The sequence below is a fragment of the Oryctolagus cuniculus genome, chromosome 20 (assembly GCF_964237555.1).
Source record: "Oryctolagus cuniculus chromosome 20, mOryCun1.1, whole genome shotgun sequence".
Taxonomy (NCBI): domain Eukaryota; kingdom Metazoa; phylum Chordata; class Mammalia; order Lagomorpha; family Leporidae; genus Oryctolagus; species Oryctolagus cuniculus.
In genome coordinates, this window is record NC_091451.1 from 14,145,815 (window position 1) to 14,171,024 (window position 25,210).

The 25,210-nt window shown below is 47.2% G+C and overlaps 1 protein-coding gene across 15 annotated transcripts in view; it reads left to right on the plus strand.

Annotated features, from left to right (window-relative positions):
* The window catches only part of RAD51B (RAD51 paralog B), a 682,004-nt gene that overhangs the window by 434,048 nt on the left and 222,746 nt on the right, over positions 1-25,210 (plus strand). The gene's annotated exons all lie outside the window — the stretch shown is intronic.

Here is a 25,210-nt window from a genome sequence, read left to right on the forward strand (position 1 = left end):
GAAAATGTTGGTTTGGTTTTCCTTTATTTTTTTTTTAAGTCAAAAACATCAGCACAGCATTTCAGCAGCCATCTTCTAGGCAGACGGAATCAGAATTCTGCATCAGCTGCACCGGAGGAGCCAGACCACGGCCAGGAATTCACGCTGGTGCTGTTGACCCTGAGAAGTGGCCCTGGGAGTCTTGGTCAGCACGGGGCCTCTCTTGGCCTGGTGCTCCTCAGCTGGGCAAACAGCAGTTTGAAAAGGAGAAGAGTATTGTGCCCTCAGCGAAGACACTACTCTCTCTCTCTCTCTCTCTCTCTCTTTCTCTCTCTCTCTCTGGAAACTTTTGCTCTTTTGGTTTTGAGCTCTGCAGGTGAACAATTCAGCTGATTCAGATCCCCAGTGTAGCCCTAATAATAGCAACACCGTGACAGACACAGATATTAAAAACATACCTCAATTTAGGCAGCCAAGGTGAGGAAAATATGTAGTGTATTATATGGAAAGAAAAATTCCCCTATGCAAACCTAGAAACGTAGTTGAATGTCATTGCTGTGATCATCAAAGAGATGATGACAAAGAGAATGTGTTTACCACCAGATGGTTCTAACCAGAGAATTAGTCGTCTAGACTAGGCCAGTAGAATGCGAATAATGAAGACTGGTGATTTCTCTTGCTTAGGGGAGGGAAAATTGGAAGATTACATTAACACCAAATTTTCTAAAATTTAATTTACATGTAGTGAAGTATGTCATTTAGTGACCTTTGGCAAATATGTACACCTACTAACCTTACTCCTTTTACCTCCAAAATATTCCTTCATGTTGCTCAGTAATCAGTCACCTCTCCTGTCGCTGGCCTCAGGCCAGCAGTGATCTGGTTTTTGATGCTAGGGTTTTGCTAAAGTTTAATTTTAATTTATGTTTTGCTGGCTAATTGAAATTATGATAGTTAAGCATAATCCAGAATTAAGGATGGAATCCTATTTCCTTTAGAAAGCAGTTCTTGGGGCCAGCATTTTGGTATAGCAGGTTGAGCCGCTGCCTGCAAAGCTGGCATCCCATATGGGCACAGGTTCAAGCCTTGGCTGCTCTACTTCTGATTCAGCTCCCTGCTAATACACCTGGGAAAGCAACAGAAGATGACCCAAGTCCTTGGGCCCCTGAACCCCTGTGGGAGACCTGGAGGAAGCTCCTGGCTCCTGGCTTTGACCTGGCCCAGCCCTGACCATTGCAGCAATTTGGGGAATAAACCAGTGGATGGAAGATCTCTGTCTCTCTCTGTCTCTCCCTCTCTCTCTATAAGTCTTTCTTTCAAATAAATAAAATAAACCTTTAAAAAATAGTAAGAATAATTTCAGTAACTTCTAAGCTACAGGTTTCTCACTTGCCAATGAGGATAATAACAACTTTTCTAGAAATTTGTTGTTACAAACAAACAAAAAAAGCCAGAGAAATAATGGGTGAGAATTAGCTGTGCATGATTTGATGGATTATTTGGCAAATGTTACTGTTAATCAAAAGGATAGTATTTCTAGATATGAGCCATTGTTAGAGAAGTTACACCAGAATTCCCACAGTAACCTATGCAGACCCTTGAGGGAGAATCTGCAAACATGTAAAAGAAGTTACCTTTGAACTGTTTGGGTTACTGGGCTAGAATTCAGTCTTGTGTCTTGCTAGCTGACATTGGAGGAGTCTTATCTTTTTGACTGATATATCTGACTTAACATCAGATCAATCCTATCACTCTGGGTATAAATATAATATAAAAATGCCCTCAGTGCCTGCTGTTTTCACAATGTTTTATCATAATCAGACAATTAATTTCATGCACAATCGTCCTGATTTTAAGGATTGTCAGTTTTATGGGTCCCATTTTACACAGATAAATCTAAACTTTTCAGGTGTCCAAAAAATGTAACAACAGCTTCCCTGTAGTATATCAGCAACTGCTATAATAAACTGCTATTGTTTCAAGCAAGTGACCTAAAGCCATTTTTAATGGCAATTGAGTAGAGCAGAGAGACTAACATAAAGCCTCAGAGAGAATTCGAATATTTCTCCTGGAGCAGCAAGAGGAGAATGGAGAACTGCATTCCCTGCTAGCCAGGGAAACCAGGTCAGATTTATCTTCCCTCTCTGTGAGATGTCACCGTGGATATTCCATAGACACACCGTACGTATGCAAGTCTTGCTTATTTTTCTTGGCTGAGCTGTTAGGATTACATATTCATTATTTTGTCTACACACACATACATACACACACACACAGCAATGCTGCCGTTTGCCTCTCTGTATGCATATATCTCATTGTGTAGAAGGCACATTTTCAAAAAAGACAGCTGACTGCCAGCAAGACACTCTCACTTCCCCCCGTGTACATTCTGCAGCTTCCCCAGGGGGAAGTGAAACCAAGGGTGGGCTGGAAGAGATCAAATTTGCTGAAGTGGATTCTGCCAAGTGGCTGTTTACGGATGACCTTCGTCTTCCTGGGGGTGATCGTGGGCGTTTCAGACTTCGGAGGAATCCCTGATCACATGCCATCACAGTTAGAATCATGATCCAGGGGCTTTGTGGGTCCGACCACCTGAGACTGGGATGAACCGGGAGTCAGAAGACCTGGGCTTTAGCTCTGTCTCTGAGTGTCCGCAGGTGCGAAGATGGCTCTGCTGTACCAGTGTGGCTCTCTCTCCTTCTCTGTCTGACCTTCTCAGAAGACTTTCAAATCCTCAAAGGCACAGTGCATCTTTCGTTTATGTGGTATTCCCTTTCTCCTCTCTGTTCATATATACTGCATTTGGTAGAGATGTAACAAGTACTTGCTGACTGATAGAATGAGACCACAGTCCTGTGTTGGATGAACTGGAATTGTACTTAAAAGTGTTCCCAGCTAGAAACACTCTCCCTTGGTGCTGTCTACTATTTTTTTAAATATTTATTTTTATTTTATTTGAAAGACAGAGTTACAGAAAGAGATAGAGCCAGAGAGAGAGAGAGAAAGGTTTCTATCCACTGGTTTACTACCCAGATGACCATAACGGCCAGAGCTGAGCTGAGGCAAAGCTAGCAGACAGGAACTTCTTCCAGGTCTCCCATGTGGGTGCAGGGGCCCAAGGACTGGGGCCATCTTCTGCTGCTTTTCTAGGCCATAGCAGAGAGCTGGATTGGAAGTGGAACAGCCGGGACTTGAGCCGTCATCTATTTGGGGTGCTGGCACTGCAGGCTGGGGCTTTAACCCTCTGTGCCCCTGGTGCTGTCTACTATTAAGATGCAACTGGAGCAGCCGCACCTTCTCCCCTGGGTGTCTGTCGTGCCCATCCTGAGAGGCTGTGAGAACAACCCGCTAGCTCCATCCAGACCCTTATGGATCTGTCCCCCGCTGTGTCCCTGGGGCCCAGTGTCCCAGTCTCTCCACTTCTCCTGACTCTGGGAGGTCTGAAGAAGAAGAGCTTTGAGAGAGATTTTTCTCTACCCCACTGCACCCCCACCCCAGCCAAAAGGCGCTTGCACAGGCGTGAGTATTTTCAGCAGGTTACACAGCACACGGAAGCTGACCACGGCAGATGAAAGGTGGCACCTGTAATCCCTCAGAACCAGCGCACTGGAAAGTACAGCCAGACAGTGTCCGTCTCTGCTCCCAGCCTGCCGGTGGCCTCCCAGCAGCTCGAAAACCCAACCCCGAGCCCTTGTGCCTGCCCCCTCTCTGCCCCCTCACCTCCCTCGCTACCTCGAGCCGCACACGCGTCTTCTTTGGGTTCCCGGGAATCCCATGCTTGTTTCCTTAGGCCCTTGTTGCCCGTGTCTTCTGCCCCGGGGCTCTGTGCCACTCCAGGGTTGTCACTCAGATCTTAGCCTAAGCGTCCTCTCTCAGACAGGCCTACCCTGACCAAACCGTCGCTATCCACACTGTGTTTTTCTTTCCCGTCTCCCTCATGTTGGAAATTGTTTTGCTCATCTCCTGGTTTCCTGTTTACTGTTGGACCCCAACTTGGGGTCTCACTCCACAGGGGCACATGGGGGCTGTATTAGTCCTGCTCTGTCGTGTTGCCCCAGTGAGAGCTCAGTGAACCTGTGTGGTCTCAGCAAAGGATAGAGTCTGAGGTCATGACCTCCCTCCTGGCTCTTTCTTGCTTCTCCTTCTCCCTTTCCCTTTCTCTCTCTCTCTTAAAAATTTTTTTTTTCCATTCGTGGAGGCTGTATCATGAAAAGCAGTGTGATCTCGTACTGGAGGCCAGGCCTTGAGTTAGGCCCAGGGTTGACCTCCCCACTTGGTCAGGTGCTTCTGGTCACACACAGCTGCCAAATGCAAACAACTGTCACAGAACCATCCTCTTTCTCTTGGGGCCAACCAGTAAATCAAGAGTAGAATTTCATTTCAAATAATTATGTCATACTTTATTAACATTTGAACTTTCATTACCAACTGGACAGTTCTTTCAAAGAAGTTTCTATTCATTTATTTTCATTTTATTTGAAAGGTAGAGAGAGAAGGAGAAGTACAGCTGGGGCTGGGGCAGACTGAAGCCTGGAGCCCAAGCTCCCATCTGGATTTCCCACATGGGTGCCAGGGACCCAGGTACGTGAGCTATCACCTGTTGGTCTCCAGGATGCAGATGAGCAGCAAGCTGGAATCAGAAGCAGAGCCAGGACTTGAATTCAAGTGCTGTGACAGGGAGTGTGGGCATCTATGTGGCATCTCAGCTGCTGCACCAAACACCCTCCCTCAGCCGGACAGTTCTGCTCCTTCAGTTCCCTGGCTTTGCGACATCCCCCGTGACCCAGGAGAGGCCCTGTAGACTAGACATTGCCGGATCCTCTGGGCGAAGAAGGGTAATTGCAAGCTGGAAGGGGAAGATGGTTCAACCCAGGGCTATGCACAGAGGAAACCATGAAAAAAGTCAGTGTCTAGCCTGAATTCTGCCTTACTGGGACATCTGAGTGGAAGGATGAGCTCTTAGGTCCCCCAGTAGAAGAGTTCTTTTTGGATCTGGGTGAAGCGAGTGTCCCTGTAGCTTCCCACAGCCTCAGGCTGAACTCCACGGTGACCCTTGGGTCGGCACAGCTCTCACTGGATGGTCCAGGCTTTGTGTGCTCACGGAAAGTGCAACGCAGCTGGCCCCGCTGGTTTTCCTGCAGATATCACATTTGGGTCACAGGGTTCAGCCAGTCTTTGGCTGTTATGGAGTACAGTTTTATGGGAATAGTTGTATAATGTTAACAGCTGTAGACTGAGAGCTTGATGAAGACATCGCCCAGATTGCCTGGGGAAGGAAGGCTGCTGACTCGGGCAGCTGATCCTTGAGGGGTAAGATAATTTAGCTCTCTTTTTACCTTGTCTAGCATAGCCACCTACATGTGGCATTTTCTTCTCCTTCTTTTTTTTAAAAAGTATTTGAAAGACAAAGAGAATGAGAGGGAGGGAGGGAGAGAGGGAGAGAGAAGTCTTTCATCCACTGATTCACTCCGCAAATGGCCACATGGCTGGGTCTGGGCCAGGCCGGTGCCGGGAACCTGGAACTCCACCTGGATCTCCCTTGTGGATGGCAGGGTCCCACATACTTGGGCCATCTTCTGCTGCCTTCCTAGTGCATTAACCAGGAGCTAGGTCAGAAGTAGAACAGCTGGGACTTGAACTGGTGTTCCTGTATGGGATGCCAGCATCATCAGTGGCGGCTAAACCCACACTGGCCATTTTCATCCCTAAGGCAGAGGAGCAGCGGGCACATTTTCTTATCTCCTTGTTGTATACATCATAGGCACATTAGGGGGAAAAGCCAAGGCCCTTGGCTTTCTAACTTTTCTGCTTCCATGGCATTTCCACATGAGATATTAAACGGTTAGATTTCTCCTTACAGATTTCTAGTGAGCAAATATAGAAAGACAGTCACAGGCCTGCTGGACTCAGCTCCGTCAAGTCTTGCCCATCTCTCCTTTTCTGTGATGCCTTCCTTGCCCACTTCAAAATTGCAACCTACTCCATTCCCTATGCTAAATCCTTCTTACCCTGGTTTATTTGTTTCCCATATCAGTGATCACTTTTTTTTTTTTTTGAAAGATTATTTATTTGAAAGGCAGCGTTACAGAGAGAGAAGGAGAGACGGAGAAACATCTTCCATCAACTGATTCACTCCCCACGTGAGCACCAACTATGGCCAGAGCTGGGCCAGGCAGAAGCCTGGAGCCAGGAGTTCCTTCTGGGTCCCTGCTGGGGTGCAGGATCCTAAGCACTTTTGCCATCCTCCACTGCTTTCCCAGGCACATTAACAGGGAGGTGGGCCAGAAGTGGAGCAGCTGGGACTCAAACCAGCACCCCTATGGGATACCAGTATCACAGGCACTGGCCCCAGTGATCACTTTCTAATGAACTATATCATTTATCATCGATTGTGTTTACTGTCTGTTTTTTCATAGAACCCCACAAGGCCAGGATTTCTGTTGGTTTTATGCACGGTGCATCCTAAGTGTCCAGATCAGTACCTGCAGTGTAGCAAGCCCTCGATCAATCCAGTGGAAAGAGAGGAAATGCAGTGTAGTGGTGCAGAGCTTGGGGTTTAGGCTGAAACGAACTTGCATTTGAGCCCCAGCTTTGCCGTGTAGCACCTGTGTGTCTTCAGTAAGTGACTATGGCCTGCACCAGGACTCACTAGGATAATCCTCCGCCTGTGGCACCGGTACCTTGGGTTCTAGTCCTGGTTGGGGCACCGGATTCTGTCCCAGTTGCTCCTCTTCCAGTCCAGCTCTCTGCTGTGGCCCAGGAAGGCAGTGGAAGATGGCCCAAGTGCTTGGGCCCCTGCACCCGCATGGGAGACCAGGAGGAAGCACCTGGCTCCTGGCTTCAGATCGATGCAGCGCCGGCCGTAGCGGCCATTTGGGGAGTGAACCTACAGAAGGAAGATCTTTCTCTCTGTCTCTCTCTCTCTCTCCCCCTAACTCTGCCTGTCAAAAAAAAAAAAAAAAAAAAAAAGAAAGTGACGTACCCTCCCTGAGAGTCTGCCTTCTTGTCTGTAATGAGGATCATAGCGCTGACCTTGCGGGTGTGTTGTGAAGATCAGCAGAGAGAGACAGCGTGGCATGGGAGTTAGGAGGCCAGGCTTCCTGTTCCAGTAGCTCTGGCTTTAGCTTCAGGTTCTGGCTCTCCCTTTATCTTGTGCAGTTTTATAAACTCTCTAAGCTCACTTATTTTTTGCCTGTCAGATGGATATGATCCTGTGGCCTGCCTCGCTGGGTTAAAGGAGGTGGTCTCTCTGACGTGCTTAGCAGACTAACTCACAATAAGGGGCTGGGGAGGCAGTGATGTCACGTACGGTGCATTCCCTCACTGTGCACACATAGTAACTGCTCACTAAATGTTTAGCAGCTTTGCAAACAATAAAGAACCATTTTATTCAGTCTCTGGGAACCTCCTAATGTTCTTCTCTGCCTTCTTCCTCCTGGGGAGCTGGGTGCAAATACCTGAGGTTATCTTTGTGAGAAAATTGTTTCAAATGGAAAATGGAACAGTAAACCGTTTTTAGATGCCATTCTCCTTTCTTTGTCCTGCATCAGTCCTGTTTTGACTTCAGGGGTTAATTTTTTTGGCTCAGTTGCTATAGAAGTTCTTCTGCACCAGGGGGGCCACTGTGGGGGGGGGGGGGACTTCTATAGCCTAGAGGTTTAGCCAGCTGCTTCAGAGCTAATGGAATTGGCTCACAGTGGCTATGGTTTTGAGACTGTAACCTCCCGAGGGTCCCATTTCCTCCAGCAGACGCATAGTGGGAGATGAGAGAGCTGCCTCTTCTGGGCTCTGCCCTTTGTCATGTGAGTCCCAGCAAGACAGGCACTGCTACCCAGAACCAGGTCCCGTGCCTGGATGGCTCAGGTGACCACCTTGCCCCTCTTGCTGCGTGTGTCCTTGGCCAAACTACCCAACATTGCACTGTCTTGTTTCCTATCTTCGTTAATAAATAAATAAATAGGAATGAAAACTAGGGTGATCCTACACCGTAGGGTTTTGTGAGGATTCAAGGAGACATTACATATTTTCTTTAGAAGAAAATAAAAATGTCCTAGTACTGTGATATTTCAAGTTTATGAGCACTTTCTCTGTTTCGAAAGTTCTGGAACGTCAGCGTTTGCCCGGGTGTCCTAGGGGTCCTGAAGGCACCTGGTGGAGATTATCTTGACTTGAAAGAGCCGCAGGCAACCCCTGTGTCTTCCTTCCTAAATTGGACAAACAGTAGCCTCTCAATTGCTTAGTGTATTCTACTATAGGGAAATAACTTGGAGGTGTGGCTGTCTCCATGGCAACACGGAGAGGACCCGGAGGTCAGGGCAGCACTTGGGGAGAGGGTTGCTAGCTAAGGCCAGGAAGTCCCATAGTGGGTGGTTTACGTGATGACCAAGACTTTTCTTTTTAAATTCCTATTTATTTATTTGAGAGACAGGGAGAGAAAGACAGACAGAGAGCTTTCATATGCTGGTTCATTCCCCAAATACCTGAAACCGCCAGCGATGGGCTCGAGTCAAACCTAGAGAACAGTACTCCAGCCCAGGTCTCCCACGTGGATAGACAGAACTCAATACTTGAGCCATCACTGCTGCCTCCTCAGGTCTGCATGAGCAGGAAGCTGGAGTCAGGAGCCAGAGCCAGAAATCAAACTTTGATTCGAGAAGCTGGCATTTTAACTGCTGGGCCAAACACCTGCCCCCTGGTGATCAAGTTCATTATGCTCTACTCAACATGACCCTGTTCTAGGTCCCAAAGCTCAGAGGCCAAACTGAGCTATAAAAATAGGATGCAAAGCTACTGACTTTATGATGTAAAATCCAGCTGTTCCATGCATGGCATAGACATGTCTATCTAAATCCTTCCCAAGCAAAATTAAATGAGAAAGCAAGTTGCTAGGTGGTTGCTCAGTGAGTGTGGAATTTACAGGAGTGGAGTTAAGGGGTTCAGATGCTCACGGTCTCTGCTGCTCCATCCCCACAGTGCAGATCTACCTGTCGGGTGCCCACTTGAGTCCCACGTTGCTCCCTGACAGCCCTGGCTGGCTTTGGACAAGCACTGCCTTCATCTGCCTCTCTGTCCTTTATATGTAAAGTTCAGCTGACAAACTTCCTGCCCACGTACTCCTGAAATGCATGCATCTTAAGATTTTTTTCAATTTTAATTTTGTTTTCATCAAAGTAAAGCCTGTGTATTGTTTCACACATCTAATAATAGTACAATACTTCAACCAAGAAACAACAGTTCCCTGCCCCAACTCTCCCTCTCCCTTCACCTCTTACTCTCTGGAAATGACCGCTTACAAAGCTTTTATTGCTGATGGAGCTAGCTAAGCCTACTTTTCTGGATGCTTGAATTTCTACTTCCTGACTTTTCTAGTATGTTCTATGGAAGGTGACCATCAAACATTTATTGCATTTTCTCCTTCAGTTTCACCTCTGTCTTTTCTCCACTATGGTTAGAGCTTAATATTTAGTGTAGGGACACCAACAGCATTCCCATGACTGTGACAGTGTAGGTGTGCGTGGCGGTGCTGCGCTGTGTTCTCTTCTCTTCCCTTCTTTCTAATCTCTCTGCAGCACACATTCTCCACCCCTCCCCCATCTTTAAATCAATAAGGGCATTTGAAACCCTAACAAAGATATCTTTTCACAGTTGGTTAGTTTGGATAAGAATCACAATGAGGTCTGCTGACTGCATTTGGTTGTTATATTCCCTTTGATTCTGGAACACTTCTCCACCCTTCTTTTATTGGCAGTATTGATTTGGTGGAGGAATTGGACGCAAATGGCCCCACATTCTGGATTTGGCATGGTTTCCTCACCATACCCTTTAATTTGTTCTGTAAGAAAATGCCCAGACTTCAAAAGTTGCCCCCAAAATAAGTTTATCTTTTAATTCAGTTTCCACAAACTTTTTGAAGTACTTTTGTATCGTATTTTCCATAAACTGTTGGTTACAGGTAGAACCTAGATTAGATTAGGACTCAGCCTTTTTTTTTTTTAGGCAAATTTACTCTATAGGTGGTGCTGTGTACTTCCTATTTGATCATGTCACGAGGCAATAATGTCTGATTGCACCAGCTTTAATGATGATTGGATTGATTGGAGGGCTCGATGGTGACTGCCTGCTCCCTCCATGACCAAGTTCTCAGTCGACTTTTCACCTCCTGGTTTCAGTGTCCATTGGTGATTGTTGTTTGGAGCCATTATCTTCTGTCCTGAGCCAAGAAGTGCTGATTACCCAGTAACTCCAGAAAGCCATCTAATTTTCCTCATTTGTGAGTCTAGGTTAGAGTCAGGGGCTTCTCTGTGACCCCCTTGCACTCCCTAATATCTGACTTAATTTACATGAAAGTAATATCCTTGGAGATGTATCAATTACATTTTAATTTGAACCTGTACTTGAGCTTTGCTGTTGCCTTTGAAAACAAATGGAAATGTGCAAAGCTTTCTTGTCAGTCATGTTGAAAAGTAACTAGCAGCAAAAAATAGACTTTTAAAAAAAATCGTGGAACAAATAAGGGGACTCCACTTTGACTTATAAAGCCTCCTTTCTCTGAGGTAGGAAACTCTGAAATCTAGTAGGGGTCTCCTCTGCCTGGGAGGAAGCTAGCGGGGAGCTACCAGGATGGGGAAGGGGACACAGTCGTCTGAAGGCTTTTTGGTGGTGATTTTGTTTTAGCTTTTACGCCCCTGGTTTGCTAAGAAATCTCTCTTAAAGATTTTTCCCAAACCCTGCCACAGAGGAATTCCGTTTTTTTTCCATTTGAAGCTTGGCTCTGTGCACACTCCTGCCTTATTAGTATTGGAGTTGTGGTTATTCTCTGCAGCTTGTCCTAGGGGACTCAGCCTCAGTGGCAGGAGGAGATCACGTGAAGCCCGCGGACAGGTTCGGGTGCACAGACGTGAGAGGCTGCAGAGGAGGCGGCCTCTCTCATGCTTATCCAGAGTTCCTTTTAGAGACACATGGAGTTCTGCTATGAATGCCTGCTCTGTTACAGCAGAAGGAAGCAGATGGGTCAGCTCGTTAGTGACTTCCAGTCTCCGGAGTTTAAGGTCCTCTGAAATATTCTGCAGGTCTGTCATAAGATTGAGGCCGGGGGCCAGCTCTGTGGCTCACTTGGTTGATCCTCCGCCTGTGGCGCCGGCGTCCCATGTGGGTGCTGATTCTGGTCCCGGCTGCTCCTCTTCCAGTCCAGCTCTCTGCTGTGGCCCGGGAGGGCAGTGGAGGATGTCCCAGGTGCTTGGGACCCTGCACCTGCATAGGAGACCAGGAGGAGGCCCCTGGCTCCTGGCTTCGGATTGGCGCAGTTTTGGCAGTGGCAGCCATTTTGGGGGTGAACCAATGGAGGGAAGACCTTTCTCTCTGTCTCTCTGTCTATAACTCTACCTGTCAAAAAAAGAAAGAAAAAAAAGATTGAGGCCTTGGGACTGTCATTGTGGCATGCGGGTAAAGCCCCTGCCTTCAGTGCTGGCATCCCATTTGGGTATTGGTTTGTGTCCCAGCCATTCCACTTCTGATCCAGCTCCCTGAAAAGCAGTGGAAGATGGCTCAAGTGCTTGGGCCACTGCCACCCACATGGGAAACCCAGAAGAAGCTCCTGGCTCCTGACTTTGGCTTGGCCCAGCCCTGGCTATTGTAGCCATGTGGGGGAGTAAACCAGCAGAGGAAAGATAGCTCTCTCTCTCTCCTGTCTCTTTGTAACTCTGCCTTTCAAATAAATAAGTAAATCAATCAATAAATAAATCTTAAAAAAAAAAAAATAAAAAGAAGACTGAAGCCTCTTTTGCCTTTTGTAATGACCTTGAACCTCAAAGGACCTCACTGGATCCTTTCAAGGCCAAGATGCAGTGACGGCTCCTTGCAGTCCCTCAGGGAGCTGCTGCCTCTTCCCATCGCCCGGGCTCCCCTAGCTCTCTTCTTCTCTCTCATGACAAGGGCTATTTTCATTATGATTCATTCACATGCCCCTGTGACTGCTTTATTATACGTTTTTTGTTGACATTTTAGATTTTAATAAGTCAATGCATTACTCAAATAATTTAGTTTTTATCGGATATTCAGCTTCTATTTCAACTGTGCTTCAGCTGTCCATGGGATCTCTGTCAGTTAGACTTCCTGTTTCAAAAGAGGGAGGGGAGAACGTATAGGGAAATTCATATGGATCTGGAGCCAGGAGACTAGATTCAAGCCCCATCTCCACTACTGCAGAATCACTGCCTTGGAGCTATGGGCAGGTCGGTAGGGCTGGGCCCTCTTGATGGCAAAAGTCAGGTGTAAGACTTAGTTCATCGCAAAGAAATTAGGGAAGCGAGGACTTGCTGGTTTATGGGTAGTAGTAAGAAATCCAGGGATGGGGTCTTGGGCTCCCAAACCCCTTCTGGGTAGTTCTGACTGGGGAAGGAAATCAGGGAGGAGTCCCATGTTAGTTGCCCTGGGAAGAATAAGTGTACCAAGCCCATGGGAGGTACTCAGGACAGAGAGGACATGGTGGGTGTTGCTGGGGGAACCCTAAATAGGAACTTTGCACTCTCTCTTGCAATCTTATCCCGAACCTACCTAGCACTAGATACAGCTTTCTCCCCTTTCTTGCTTCCACTGCCCTCTCTTGGGAGCTCCTTGGTTGAACCGGTGGAGGGGAGCTCTTCTAATAAACCAGAGCCAGCACCCAGAGTGGGCTTTACGCTGGCATGGAGGCATAGCCTCAGAGACAGCACAGGTGCCAGAGTTATTCACGGTGAAGACCACCTAGAGAAAAAAGTGGAGGTACGATCCAGCATCACAGGACGCAAGCAGCTCCTCCTCGTGTCAAAAAGGCATCGGATGTGGGGCTCATTCCTTTAGCGTCGGTCTGCCGTGAGATCCCCTTCAGGATCGAGCGGTGTGAAGGCCATGGATTTGTGTCCACTTGTGTGCGGTGAGCTTTAGGCAAGTCACTTCTACTCTCCCAAGTGCAAAGAGATGAGTTGTCTGCCTCGTTGTTGGTAAGGGGAGGGTTCAGATGAGGTTTTATATTCAAAAACATGTGTGTCTTCAACGGTGCCTTCATTATTCTAAAGCAATGTGAAGAATTCTTCCCCACCACCAACTTATTTCAAAGGCCACATCTTGACTCAGGTAAGAACCAGAGTCACTTTATGTTCTAACGGCTCTTCTGCCTACCAGCGTCAGCAGTTCCCTGCACCTCTTGGCACCTTGCTTTTCTCTCCTGTGAAATGGGCACCAACACTAGTTGTGCTAGAGAAGAAATTTGTCTGGCGAAGAAAATGTGCACAGTTGACACAGGGCCTGTGAGTTGCCTCTCTGCTCTTCCCAGTGCTACCCATGTCTTTTCTTCCAGTAGTTCTTTTGGAGACGAGCTTGAACAGGCGTGCTGTAAGCTAGGCACGCTACTTAATACCTTCATCCTTAAAGTGGAGGCAAAATGTCCCCTATCTCAAGAGTTGCAATGCTGATGAAGAGAAGTTATGTACAGCCCAAGAGCTTGGGCCCCTGCCACCCACGTGGGAGACCCAGAAGATCCAGGAGAAGTTATGTAAATACGGCACTGAGTATGGTGTTGGGCACTCAGTGGGTGCTCGGTAAATGTTTATTTTCTTCCTCTAGATTCTGCATATGGTGTTCTTCAGTTTCATCCTCATCAAACAGCTTTATTTAAAAATGCCAAATAAGACTGGGTGCCGGGTGATTGAACTTTAAATAAAGGAGTGCTAAGAGAAGGTCGGCTTGGGTAGACGGCCACGGGAGCCGGCTGTATGTGGTTGTTTGTTGTATAATACACTGTGGTGGCTTCTCGTCTCTTCCCCTGGTGTAGAGCCTGCTGAGTCACGTTGGCTGCCCCTGGGCCCACGATCCCTGGCTGAGTCTCTGGAATACAGCAAAACCCACAAGAAACCAGCACTGATAGACGGCAGATCGGTTTGAGGGATTTTTGTTTGCGGTCTTGTGCTTGCTCTCCTGGTGAGATAGGAAACCTTTAATAAGACTTTTCCTAAATGATGTTGCATGTGAAATGTGGATTTTTCCCCACTCTGTTCTCCTTACAAATGACCATTTCATGAGGTTTCTTTTCATTTTTTTTCTTCTTCTTTCCTGCTTCTCAGTACATTCCACAAAGTGTATATTCCTCTGCTGGTTACTGATTGATGGTTCCACTCTGTGTGCCCTTTAATTTTGCAATAAACCAACAAGGAGTTGAGACCACAAACTTAAAGAGCATTGACTTATTTATTTGACTGGATCCACTGGAGCAACAGGCAGATTTGGTCATTTCAGTGTGGTCCTGGGGAGGGCAGGAGGAGCCCGTGAGAAGGAGCCCTGTGTGGTCAACAACCAGACTGGAAAGAGCTTGCTCGTCCTCTCAGCTCTTCTCAGCAGCAGGCCTTTCTGGGCCGGGGTGGGAACAGGAAGTCTTTCACAAGACCTGCCCACCGCTCCAGGATTCTGAATTCAGCGGGACTTAAGATCCGTGGACATAGATCGTCACTGCCCCCAGGTTTTGTGTCCCTTTTTGCAGAAGGATCATGGAGCACCTTCAAGGACTGCGAAAGCAGCCACTCATCCTCCTGCATTGCCTGGGCTTTTGGCTGGAGGACCTCAAAGATCAAGGACAAACCTTTCCCCTACCACCTCCATGCCACCAGAGCCTTCAGCAGAAAGTCAAGGGCTTCATCAGGATGCAGAGGCACCGGACACACTTCCTAACTTGATTTCCAAACACTCTAAAAGTCAACTAATTTTTTCTTATGTAGCACTACCCTTGTACAAAATAACCAGTCTGAAAAATAAATATAAACATCAGTTCAAGTTAGGAAAACAAGAACAAACTTCTTAAATGGTTCAAGTGGATCCTATGTAAACTACAGATAGCTCTTGTAGGGTGTTTAAAAACACAGATACTGTTACCATTTACATTTAAGGATTGCTCCATACCCGGTGCTGCTCTCTGAGGGCTGAAGGGAAGCTGCGAAGAGAAGTGCCCAGATGGAATCTGTCCCAGCTGTGAACCCCTTGTAACAGAGCCTGGTGTCGTTTGTGGCCCTACCACATTGAGGCAGCTAACTACCCGTTCTGAGTCTGTTCTTGTGTAGCAATCTTTCTTCTGAAACTGTCGTCATCACATTTTAGCAGAAGTGAAAATATAACAGAGGGGTTCGTGGCCAAGACAGAAATAGAGTCCAGGAATCCGAGTCCGTTCCTTTGCCATACCTACTGGAGCATGGTTCCTTCCCGGCCTCGAGACTAAGTGTTTCCAGGCCTACCAAACACTTGACTGGTTTTTTTCTCGCCGCTGCAGAAATCTGTTTTGTACTAAATATTTTGTAACATTTTCCTTTCCATGAGATTTTGCATTAAGCAACACAGGACTGGGATCAGTCTAGTATCAGGGGCTGCCTGGCTCAGAGGAAATTGAGGAACAAATAACTACCCACTGTCCATGAGTTCTGATGTGGTAGAACTAGTGTGGATGAGAGAGCCAGACAGGCCTGGTTTGAATCTGGCTGTCCTGTCTGCTAGCTGTTTGATCTCAGAAAATTGCTCAGCTTCTCTGAACTAAGTTTGTTCATCTTCAAAACTAGGATAATAATGTTTACCTCCCTGAGTTCCAGGGATGAAGTGAGCTCATGTATGTTAAATACATATGCATGACTTTAAAAACAAATTTTTTTGATACCAAAATAAACTCCTCTTTTAATTCCATTTGTCCACAGACTTTTTGAAGTACCTGCATACTTGACCCGAGGTCGGTTAGAAAGCGCTCAGGAAAGACTTTTGAATGGGGGCGGGACTTAAGACAGGTGGAAATAGTCACCTGCCCACAGGTTTTCTATCTCTTTAGAATGAGGGTCAAGAATGTAGAAACACACAGACTGTCTTGAAGTGTACACTGTAGGTGGAAAGAGAATAACACACATGACATCATTAGAGGAAAAGGCTGGTACTGAGTACCTTGGTGTTGACTCTAAGACAGAAGTGCTAAGAACTGCGAGCTTAGCGGGGGCGGGAAGAGCGAGGGAAGATTCTGTGGGAGAGGTGGGACTTACACTTGTCTCCGAAAGGCGGGACCCTGAAGAAGAGTAAAGCAGGGTATTTTGAGTCGGCGCCGCGGCTCACTAGGCTAATCCTCCACCTTGCGGCACCGGCACACCAGGTTCTAGTCCTGGTCAGGGCGCCGGATTCTGTCCCGGTTGCCCCTCTTCCAGGCCAGCTCTCTGCTGTGGCCCAAGAGTGCAGTGGAGGATGGCCCAAGTGCTTGGGCCCTGCACCCCATGGGAGACCAGGAGAAGCACCTGGCTCCTGCCATCGGATCAGCGCGGTGTGCCGGCCGCGGCGGCCATTGGAGGGTGAACCAACGGCAAAAGGAAGACCTTTCTCTCTCTCTGTCTCTCTCTCACTGTCCACTCTGCCTGTCAAAAAAAAAAAAAAAAAAGCAGGATATTTTGGACAGGCACATTTGAGATGGGGATGACAGCCAGAGTGAGTGAACCATGGGAAAAACAGGTTGAAAACGAGAACGTCGCAAACACCAATCTTCCAGTGGAACAACTGAAAAGTACAGAATGAGAGGCACCTGTTAGACCCTGGTTTAGGTGCTTTATATACTGACTCAGATGTCCTCACAGTACGTACGGGGTATGATCACTAACTCATGTATCCAGTTGAAGAAAGTGAGGTACGGAGAGTGGAAATGATCTACCTGAGTAGGCTGCTCCACTTCCTATCCAGCTCTCTGCTATGACCCGGGAATGCAACGGAAGATGGCCCAAGTCCTTGGGCCCCTGCACCCTCATGGGAGACCAGGAAGAAGCTCCTGGTTCCTGGCTTCGGATCGGCACAGCTCCGGCCTTTGAGGCTATCTGGGGAGTGAACCATCAGATGGAAGACCTCTCTCTCTCTCTCTCTCTCTTTCCTCTCTCTCTCTCTCTCTGCCTCTCCTCTCTCTGTGTAACTCTTTCAAATAAATAAATAAATAAATATTTTTTTAAAAAAAAGGACTTGCGCCTCAAGTGGGTCTGTAGTGCATGATGAAGAGTTGGCTTTACTGTGGTAGAAAACCTCTACTCCCAGGGCATTGCCATGGAAGGAAGCCCGCCCCTACCCCATGTAAATATTTAACCACTTTAATGTATTTATTCTGGACCTATTCTTCTTGTGTCTCTCCTGTATTGACTCTGTTTAATTGTAGGTTATTATTGTTTGTCCATATTGATGTCATTTATTTAAGGATGGACACAGCATTGCTTCAGTGCCCTCTCCCTCCTTTTTTTTTTAATTTAAAAAAAAAAGGCACAATATTGTCCTTCCTTGGGGACATCAAACAAATTTTTGTTCAGGAGCATATCTGATGAGATATGAGGAATTTGCTGCTAGGCTGACCTTTTGATCTCCTTTTGAATACAGAGTGAGCGACCTTTGCTCCCATTGTACGCCCCAGACTCATTCCAGAGATGGAATTGGTTGCACCTGTACAGTCGCGGGGTTTGGAGAGCCATTTGTGTCCGTGGCGTGGAGATACAGGGGGTCAAGGCCAGTGTTGGCTCATCCTCTGTGGGAGGTTTCTCTCAGCCTGCCCTGTTCTTCAGCCCCTCTCCACCAGTAGCCACTGGCAGTGTCACTGGGACTGGAGGGCACCAAGTTGATGTTTATCACATTGGACTCCCCTGGGAGCTGTATTTTTTTTAGCACCCCCCCCCCCCAGGGAGCAAGTGACTCAACAGTGCTGTTTCTTGGTCTCACATGAGACCAAGGAGGGGAACTCAGTTAATTTCAGCCCTCTGTGATGGACGGATGCAAAGCGGGAGTCTTTCTAATCCTCCTTGCAAATCAGAGGGAGGGGAATCCCCAAGCTCCCGTGGCACACGTGAATAGAAAGCACCAGCAAGTAACAAAAACACCTACAAAGGTCAGCAGAAACTCAGGGGACTGTTGGAAATTCACCTCCCCTGCCTTTCTGTGGGGCGCGGTGGGCAGTAGTGAGGGAGTGGGTGAAGGCGGCCCAAACACGCTGCATGCAAAAGCCGCTTGGCCACAGAAAGTACACGGTATAGCTGGAGGCTGCTAGGAAAGTTTCCTCCACTTCCGTGTGAGCCTCAGAGTCATCTGACAATTGACCTCGATCTGTTCCCCGCCCCGGCTGGCCAGAGACTTGGGAACTGCACACAGTTGGCAGACGCACCCTTGGAAGTCACAGTGACTGCCTTGTCGCAGTTCACCGGTGGTGCGTGGGATTTCCTACAGACAGGGCCGGGTGGAAGGTGGGAACCGCACACCAGCCTGCTGTTTGTGCCTTCCTTACAACCCTTGGCCCCATCTGAGACCCGGAACCGACATGTGCTAAGCTCAGCCTGTCGGCCTGTGGGACCAGAGCTGTCCACACCTATGTTGACCGCAAGATAGCTGCACACACACCCCCTCCCACGGAGGCCGCCCCCTGCTGCCCGGAAGTAGGCCACCCTGTGGTGCCACCCAGTTACTCCCATGCATTTATTTGGGCCACATGGCAGACACAGCCTCCCTCAATGCGCTGCCTTTGAACTTAGTGGCGGAGGCCGTGGTATCGGCAGAGCCTCTGTGACTGAGTGAGTGTGCGTGTGTGTGTGTGCAGAGCTAAGGAGATGCTTCCTCTTCCTCCATTTTCATTGCTTCACACTGAGCTACTTTCGTCTCAAGCTTCTCCCACCACGCCGAGTGTTCCTCTAGCTTTGGGGGTTGCACAGTGGAATCCACAGAAAAGATTTTCCTTCGCCTGGGTGGATAAGAAGAGGTGAGAACTCCATTCAGATGGAAGGTGTTCTCACCATAATCACAAAAGACTTCCATTCACTCCACTCCCTCCTGTGTTGCTTCCTCCTTTCTTGCCCGCCCATTGCTTCCGGGTAGGGCAGGTTTTCCGAGGTTGGAGGTGACAGTAGTCCATGGCTGTGGTGCAGCTTGGAGTTCAGCACGAATACTGGCGGGAGTTGAGACCTACGGAACGTTTTTCTTAGCGGCCTGCTACATCAGCAGTCATGCATTCTCTTCGTATCTTTTGTGGATTCAACACTTTTAGGTGCCGAGGGGTTGGGGACGTTTCCGGAATCGCACAGGAGGTTAGTGAGGGGGACAGAAACAGAAGGCAGGCTCCCCACTCCCACAGCCGTGTTTTCTTCAAGCCAAACTGCAGTTTGGTCCTTTCCCTACAAATACTTCAAGAGGAAAATCCCTCACAGTCTTCAGATTTTCCCAGAAAGCAGTTGACGTGCAGCCCTTCACAATGGAAACAGACTGGAATGGTGAAACCTTATCAGCCCTCCATGCTGTGACTGAGCTGAAGCTGAAATTTAAAAAAAAAAAAAAAGTTTTTTTCATCATGGAGTGATTTATAATTTTCCAGAGCTTGGCAAAACTAAGCCAGTGAATAGTAGAAGCAGATTTGTTTTTTGTTTTCCTCCCAGCAAAGGTTGGGTATTTCTTTCCAGAGCCGCAAGTGGTTGGTAGGGGAGTGGGCTTGGGAGCCCTACAGGTCTGCTCTGGGGGAGACCTCCCTTGTTCTCACCCTTTTCCCTCTACCTCCTGCTCTCCCTCCCCTTCCCCTCCCCTCCCTGGCTCCTGGATCCCTCTTGCCCGCGGCTCCTGCCACAGCAGACAGACGGGCTGTGGCAGACACCGTCATGGTTGGGAAGCAAGGGGAGACCATGGGGAAAACCACTCCAGGCCTTTCTCTCAAGCCTTGGCGATGAAAGGACTCAATGAACCCGAACAATTTCTCACAGGAAAGTTCCGGCCTCTGTCGCCTTGAAGCAGGTTGCATTCAGCAAACCTTGACAGAGCCAGGATCTTACCCAAGGCCTCTGTTGGCCAGACAGGCTAGGTCACTGTCGTGTCTGGCAATTAGAATCATTGTAGATACCAAAAGGAACACTTTTTAAACTGTACCTTAAGCAGATAGACCATACGAAAAGAAAAAAAAAATGAACTCTGCCTTCCAAACTGCCGAGAGACAGTCTTTCATTCTGAAAGTACTAGGCTTAGCAGCCAGCCATGAGGCCGTGGAGTCAGCACCCACATTCTCTTCTTGCTGCTCTTTCTCTGGCCAGCAGGTGACCCAGTGGGTGGCCTGCTCCCTGGGGAGCTGGAATGGCCAGGACAATCACTGCACCTCATCCTACTGGCCCAGTTAAAGTGATTTTGAAACTTCTCAGATAATCTGTGTTCGGTTGTGGCAGGTTTCTGCCAGAGAGTGGGCAGGAAGAGGAAGTGGGTGATTTTTCATTGGCATAAAAATGCTCCTGAGAGACGCACAGTGGTTAAGATGCCACTTGGACATGCACATCCCCTCTTGGAGTGCCTGGGTTTGAGTCCTGGCTCTGCTTCCACTCACAGTTTCCTGCCGATGCACACCCTGGGAGGCAGTGGTCATGGCTCAAGTGCCTGGGTCCCTGCCGTGACATAGGAGTCCTGGACTACGTTCCTGGCTTCTGGCTTCAGCCTGGCTGAGCTCTGGCTGTTGAGGGCATTTAGGAAGTGAACTGAGAGATGGAAGCTCGCTCTCTCTGTCTCTGTCGCTGTCTCCGTTTCAAATAAATAAATTTAATTCATAAACATTTTTTAAAAGAAAAATACCCTGGGATGCCTAAGGTAGTTTCATGATTTCTCTAGTCCTGGCGACCTGAGTTCTATGAAGAGCATCCATTTCCAAGCTTCCTCTGATCAGAGAGGATGAGCCACATGTATCAGGGACCACTGAAAACTACCAGAAAGATTGACAGAATTCACATAGGATCGCCTCGCACACTTGGCTGTCTTAGAAGCGGAAGCTATTTACCTATGTGGCTTGTGGTTATTTATTGGCATTAGAATCCACAAGGATCTTGTTACAGGATTGGTCCTATTACAGTTTCGTGTATTTCTAAACTTTATAACCCTTTGCTCATTTATGGATCAAGCGCTCTAAACCAGGACATCGAGGCCTGGAGAAGTCACTCGTGAGTGGGTGTGGGCTGAGAGTTCCTCTCCCTTCTCCTCTGCCTGCTGGTGCCTCGGAGGGAGGGTGGGCAGGGAGACCTGCACAGCCCAGTTCTCATCTGCACTGTTTCTCTCAGGAAGGTGACTCTAGTTCTCTTGGCGGAAGGTGGCCATATTCATGGGTCTTGAAATAAATCTTCCTTGTAAATACTGAGTTACTGTTTTGCTGACCATGAATCTTTCTTCTGCTGACCAAACAGGGCCAGGTATCACATTGCAACCTATTCTATCCCCAGCTGACCACAAAGTCCCTCTTCTCTGTGTCACCTTCTAAGAGTCCAGAAAAAGGAGCTTCTTCCATTAAAAGCTGTGCCTTCAGGCTGGCAGCTCCCCACCTGATTTCTCCAGTGCTGCCCCGTTTTCTCTCCTGTCTACTGCATTCCAGTACTCATTGTGGGCTCCATACCCTAAACGGTTACTGAAGCAGGCACCCAACCTGCAAAGATGCTTCTCATCCTTTAATGTATGCTGGATCAGACTAGATACATATAGATCCCTGAAGGCAGAGTGTATTCCAGGCCAAGGGTGAGTAGGGTATGGATGTGGCCCTGATGTGGTCTAGTTGTAGCATAGATGAAGAACAGATGCATTAGATGAAGCCAGGAAGGTCTGCACTGGACACGTAGACCAGCAAAGAGTCAAGCTCAGTTGTCCCGGTCCCAAGACCCTAGGGCCAATGACTAGCTTAGTCTGCTTCTGCTCTCTTATCTCAATATTTGCTCCCCTGAGCTCATTAACACTTGCTGGAAGTGAGTCATATGTTTTTGTTTGTGTAGTGGTTCATCTCATGCCCAGGATCCTCTGCCTTCTGACCAGAATCACATTGATTTCCCAGCCATCTGCCTTTACCAGTTCATCTCATCTTTGACTGGCTTGTTCCCACCTTTCCATTTCTTTTCTCTAGCTTACAAGGCCTGCTCTCTGTGAAAGTAGGACCTATTGGGTTGTTTATGAATCTATATGCTAGATTTCCTCCTTGGAGGTCTTAACTGTTCTCTTAGGCAGTACATAGGAGATGTGCTACAGTACTCAGATAGGCTGCAGACGATACACGTAGAGAAGCTAGATGATGCAGGGGAAAACTCGGAACCCAGAGACATGTATTAAAAAGAAGGTCAGAGGTCTATGTGACATTATATGAGGGGCCATTTCACAGCCAGGAATATTTCTTTCAGTATCCTACAGACAAGCAAGCAGCTCAAGGAAGCTTTGGAAGTAAGTGGTCTCTCCATTTATAAAGTTGAGTCACGACAGTAGTTACTTTATACAGTTCATAGGGCTTCTTTTTTACCTGTAGGTGAATGATATTCTTCCTGAAGAGTAAACTTTAACCTGTATTCTGTCTCCTCCTAGCTTTAGAGGTAATCATGACCATTGAAATATATATATATATATTAAAAAATACATGTATTCACCTTTCCCTTTGTCTAAGAGTCCCACTCTGGCCTTTGGATTTATAGTTGGTGGTAGTGGTGGTGGGGGGGGGGCTTACTGTATGTCTTCGATTATCCATATTTTTAGGGAAATGGCAAAAATAGCAAGTTCCTTTTCAATTAAATGTTATTGCTTTTGAACATATAAACAGCAATACGCATTCGTTGTCAGCAGCAGGCCGTATGCAGTATGAAAGAGAATCAGGCATAGATTTTCTATCTGAACATGCAAGAAACAAATCGACAAAGCAGAAGCTACTGACAGTGAAGGGGGTAGCATTTACCATCGGCTGGGTACTGTGCTATGGACTTTAAATGTCTAGTTTGATCCCTCAAGCCCTGTGAGGTAAGTATTATCATACTAAGAAAGGTTATGGAACTTGCCCGTTGTCACACAGCCAGTGAGTGGCATAGTTAGTAAGCTCGGGATCTGAACTCCGTCTCATTCCAAAGCCATTGTCCACTATGCAAAACGCTGTCATGCAAACTTAGTACCAAGCATCCCAGCCTTCCCAGTGGAGCAAAGCAGCAGGAAAGCCTCTCTGAAGTACGGGTCAGAACTCTTAAGACTCTGTCGGTAACATGTAGTGGCGTTTTGTTCGTTATTTTGAGAGCATGGCTTTCATGTCCGTAGATTGGCTGAACAGGAAGCAGAACACGTCTGCAGGCTTCTGCCCAAGTTGTGATTATTTGTAACCGATGCTTTGGGAATGCGTCCAACCTGTCATTTTGGTGAGCGTGATTTAGAAAACCACAACAGTTCCCTAAGAGGATGTGATTAGCAAACCCCTGAGCTTGGTGGCTGTGTCCCTTGGCCTTCAGACCCAAAATAACAAGGGCAGAGGATGAGCAGCGCAGCCACACAGGGTCTCGATCGTTTGCCGCTGAAGAGTGAAACTGCTTTCTTCTCTGTCTAGTCTTCCATGGGAAGTGGAAACGAGGATGGGCACCCTCTGAAGCACGGAATCCGTAGTTCGGTTTTAGGTCCTGCAGGGCATCATCTCCTTAGTTCTGTGCAAGAAAGCCGTCAGTCATCTCAGCACAAGTTTCCGTTTCAGGACAAGTGAAGTCACAATCAAATTGAGAAAATGCGGTTTAAATATTTTAGTCAATTCCTTATCATCTAAGTTGTAAGTTTCTGGAGAAGACATAGAGCCCCTTTGTCTTGCTTCTTTCTCCCCGGAAATGTGGTGCCACCTCCGGGTGGTAGTTTCTGTGTTCGGTAAATTGCCTTTGCCATTACTGTCACTGTTTCACTGGAGTTCTGGTCATTTTCAACAAGCTATAGTCTAGAAGAATCCCATAAAATTAGCATTGTAAACTCTAATTAGATTTCTCAGAAGTGTCATAATATTTTTTCCTAGGATAGGCAGGTTATTATTTTGTTCAGCAGCAGATAAAGCAAATGGTTAAAGGAGACTTCAAGACATTCCTGGAAGATAGAGTTGAAAGATCAGTTTATTTTGTGCAAAACAATTTGGAAGTCCATGCCGTCTTTTCACGACGTGCATTTTTAATGAACTTTTGGAGACCCTTCGACTTTTCAGAGCAATGTCAATATCTTGTTGGTCTTGCTTTAAATAACTGCTCTCTTTTCTTCCCGAGATTTTTACACAAATCAGATAAACTTGGGAAAGACTGAAATTGGAAGGCGTGACTAGACATACCAAAGTATATCCTGATGTAGAAGATTGTGATGCAGTTATATTATTAAAGCCAGTGATCTGCAGTATGTAGTACATCCCAGTTTGTTAACCTCTATATCACTGTTCTGGAGGAAAGACTAACAGTAGGGACAGCAGTGGCTTCCATTTATTGAATATTTACCATGGGCCGGACGCTGCTAAGTATCTCATCTCATTCTTGCAACTGTTCCATAAGGTAAATATTATTTTACCCGCAAACAAAAATTCAAAGGCTCTGCAACTTTCCCAGGGTATGCAGCTTCAGAGTCAGAATTTGAACCCAGTTTTATTGAACTGCAGAGCTTACACCCTGTGTTATAAAGAGAGAAGCGAACACAAATCCTGATTGATACTCTTCATATGAATAGTTGTTTCTTAAAAGAGTAGGCTCTTTGACCATTTCCAGCCATATTAACTGAAGACATAGCTTATAAGGTTCTCACCAGCCCTTGTGAAAAGTGGCAATACAAAAGAATATGGTAAGTAAGACACGCCGAGTGGAACCCTGCAGATCCGATCATTGCTGCAAAGTAGCTGGAGGCTCTTGCACCCAGCTGACACACAGAGGCTGGAGAAGGTTGTCTGTGCTCATAGAGCACTTCGTTTCTCTGCCTGACCTTGCCATCCTGTTCCCCTCTCAGCCCTCAATTAAGCTGCCACGGGTGCAGGATTTATAATGTGTCACTGGTGCATTCAAGAGGCAGTGACAGAGGTGTGGCTGAAAAGCTGGGTAATGAGCAATGGGGATGATTTCCACTTCTGTTCAAATCAAAGTGGCGAGAAAGCCAGAGCTGATGCGTGGGACAGACAAGAGAGGCAGCCGCATGCGTATTCCAGGCACGGAGTTGTATGACCAGGAGGGAGACGTCCTCCGAGTGACCGGAATGCTCAGCTTCTATCCTTGTCGGGAATACCCGAACGTTGGGACAATGGTGGAGTTCATCAGGAACGAGGATTTGTAGGGAAAGGAATGGCTTCTTGACTGTACCAAGAGTGAAAATACTGTGTGACGTTGAACCATGGGGATTAGGCAGTTTTAGTGTCCTTTCCAGGAATCCTAAATATTATGGCCTGTATTTCGTGTGGGTAGGATTATGTTAATTTGTGTTTTAAGCA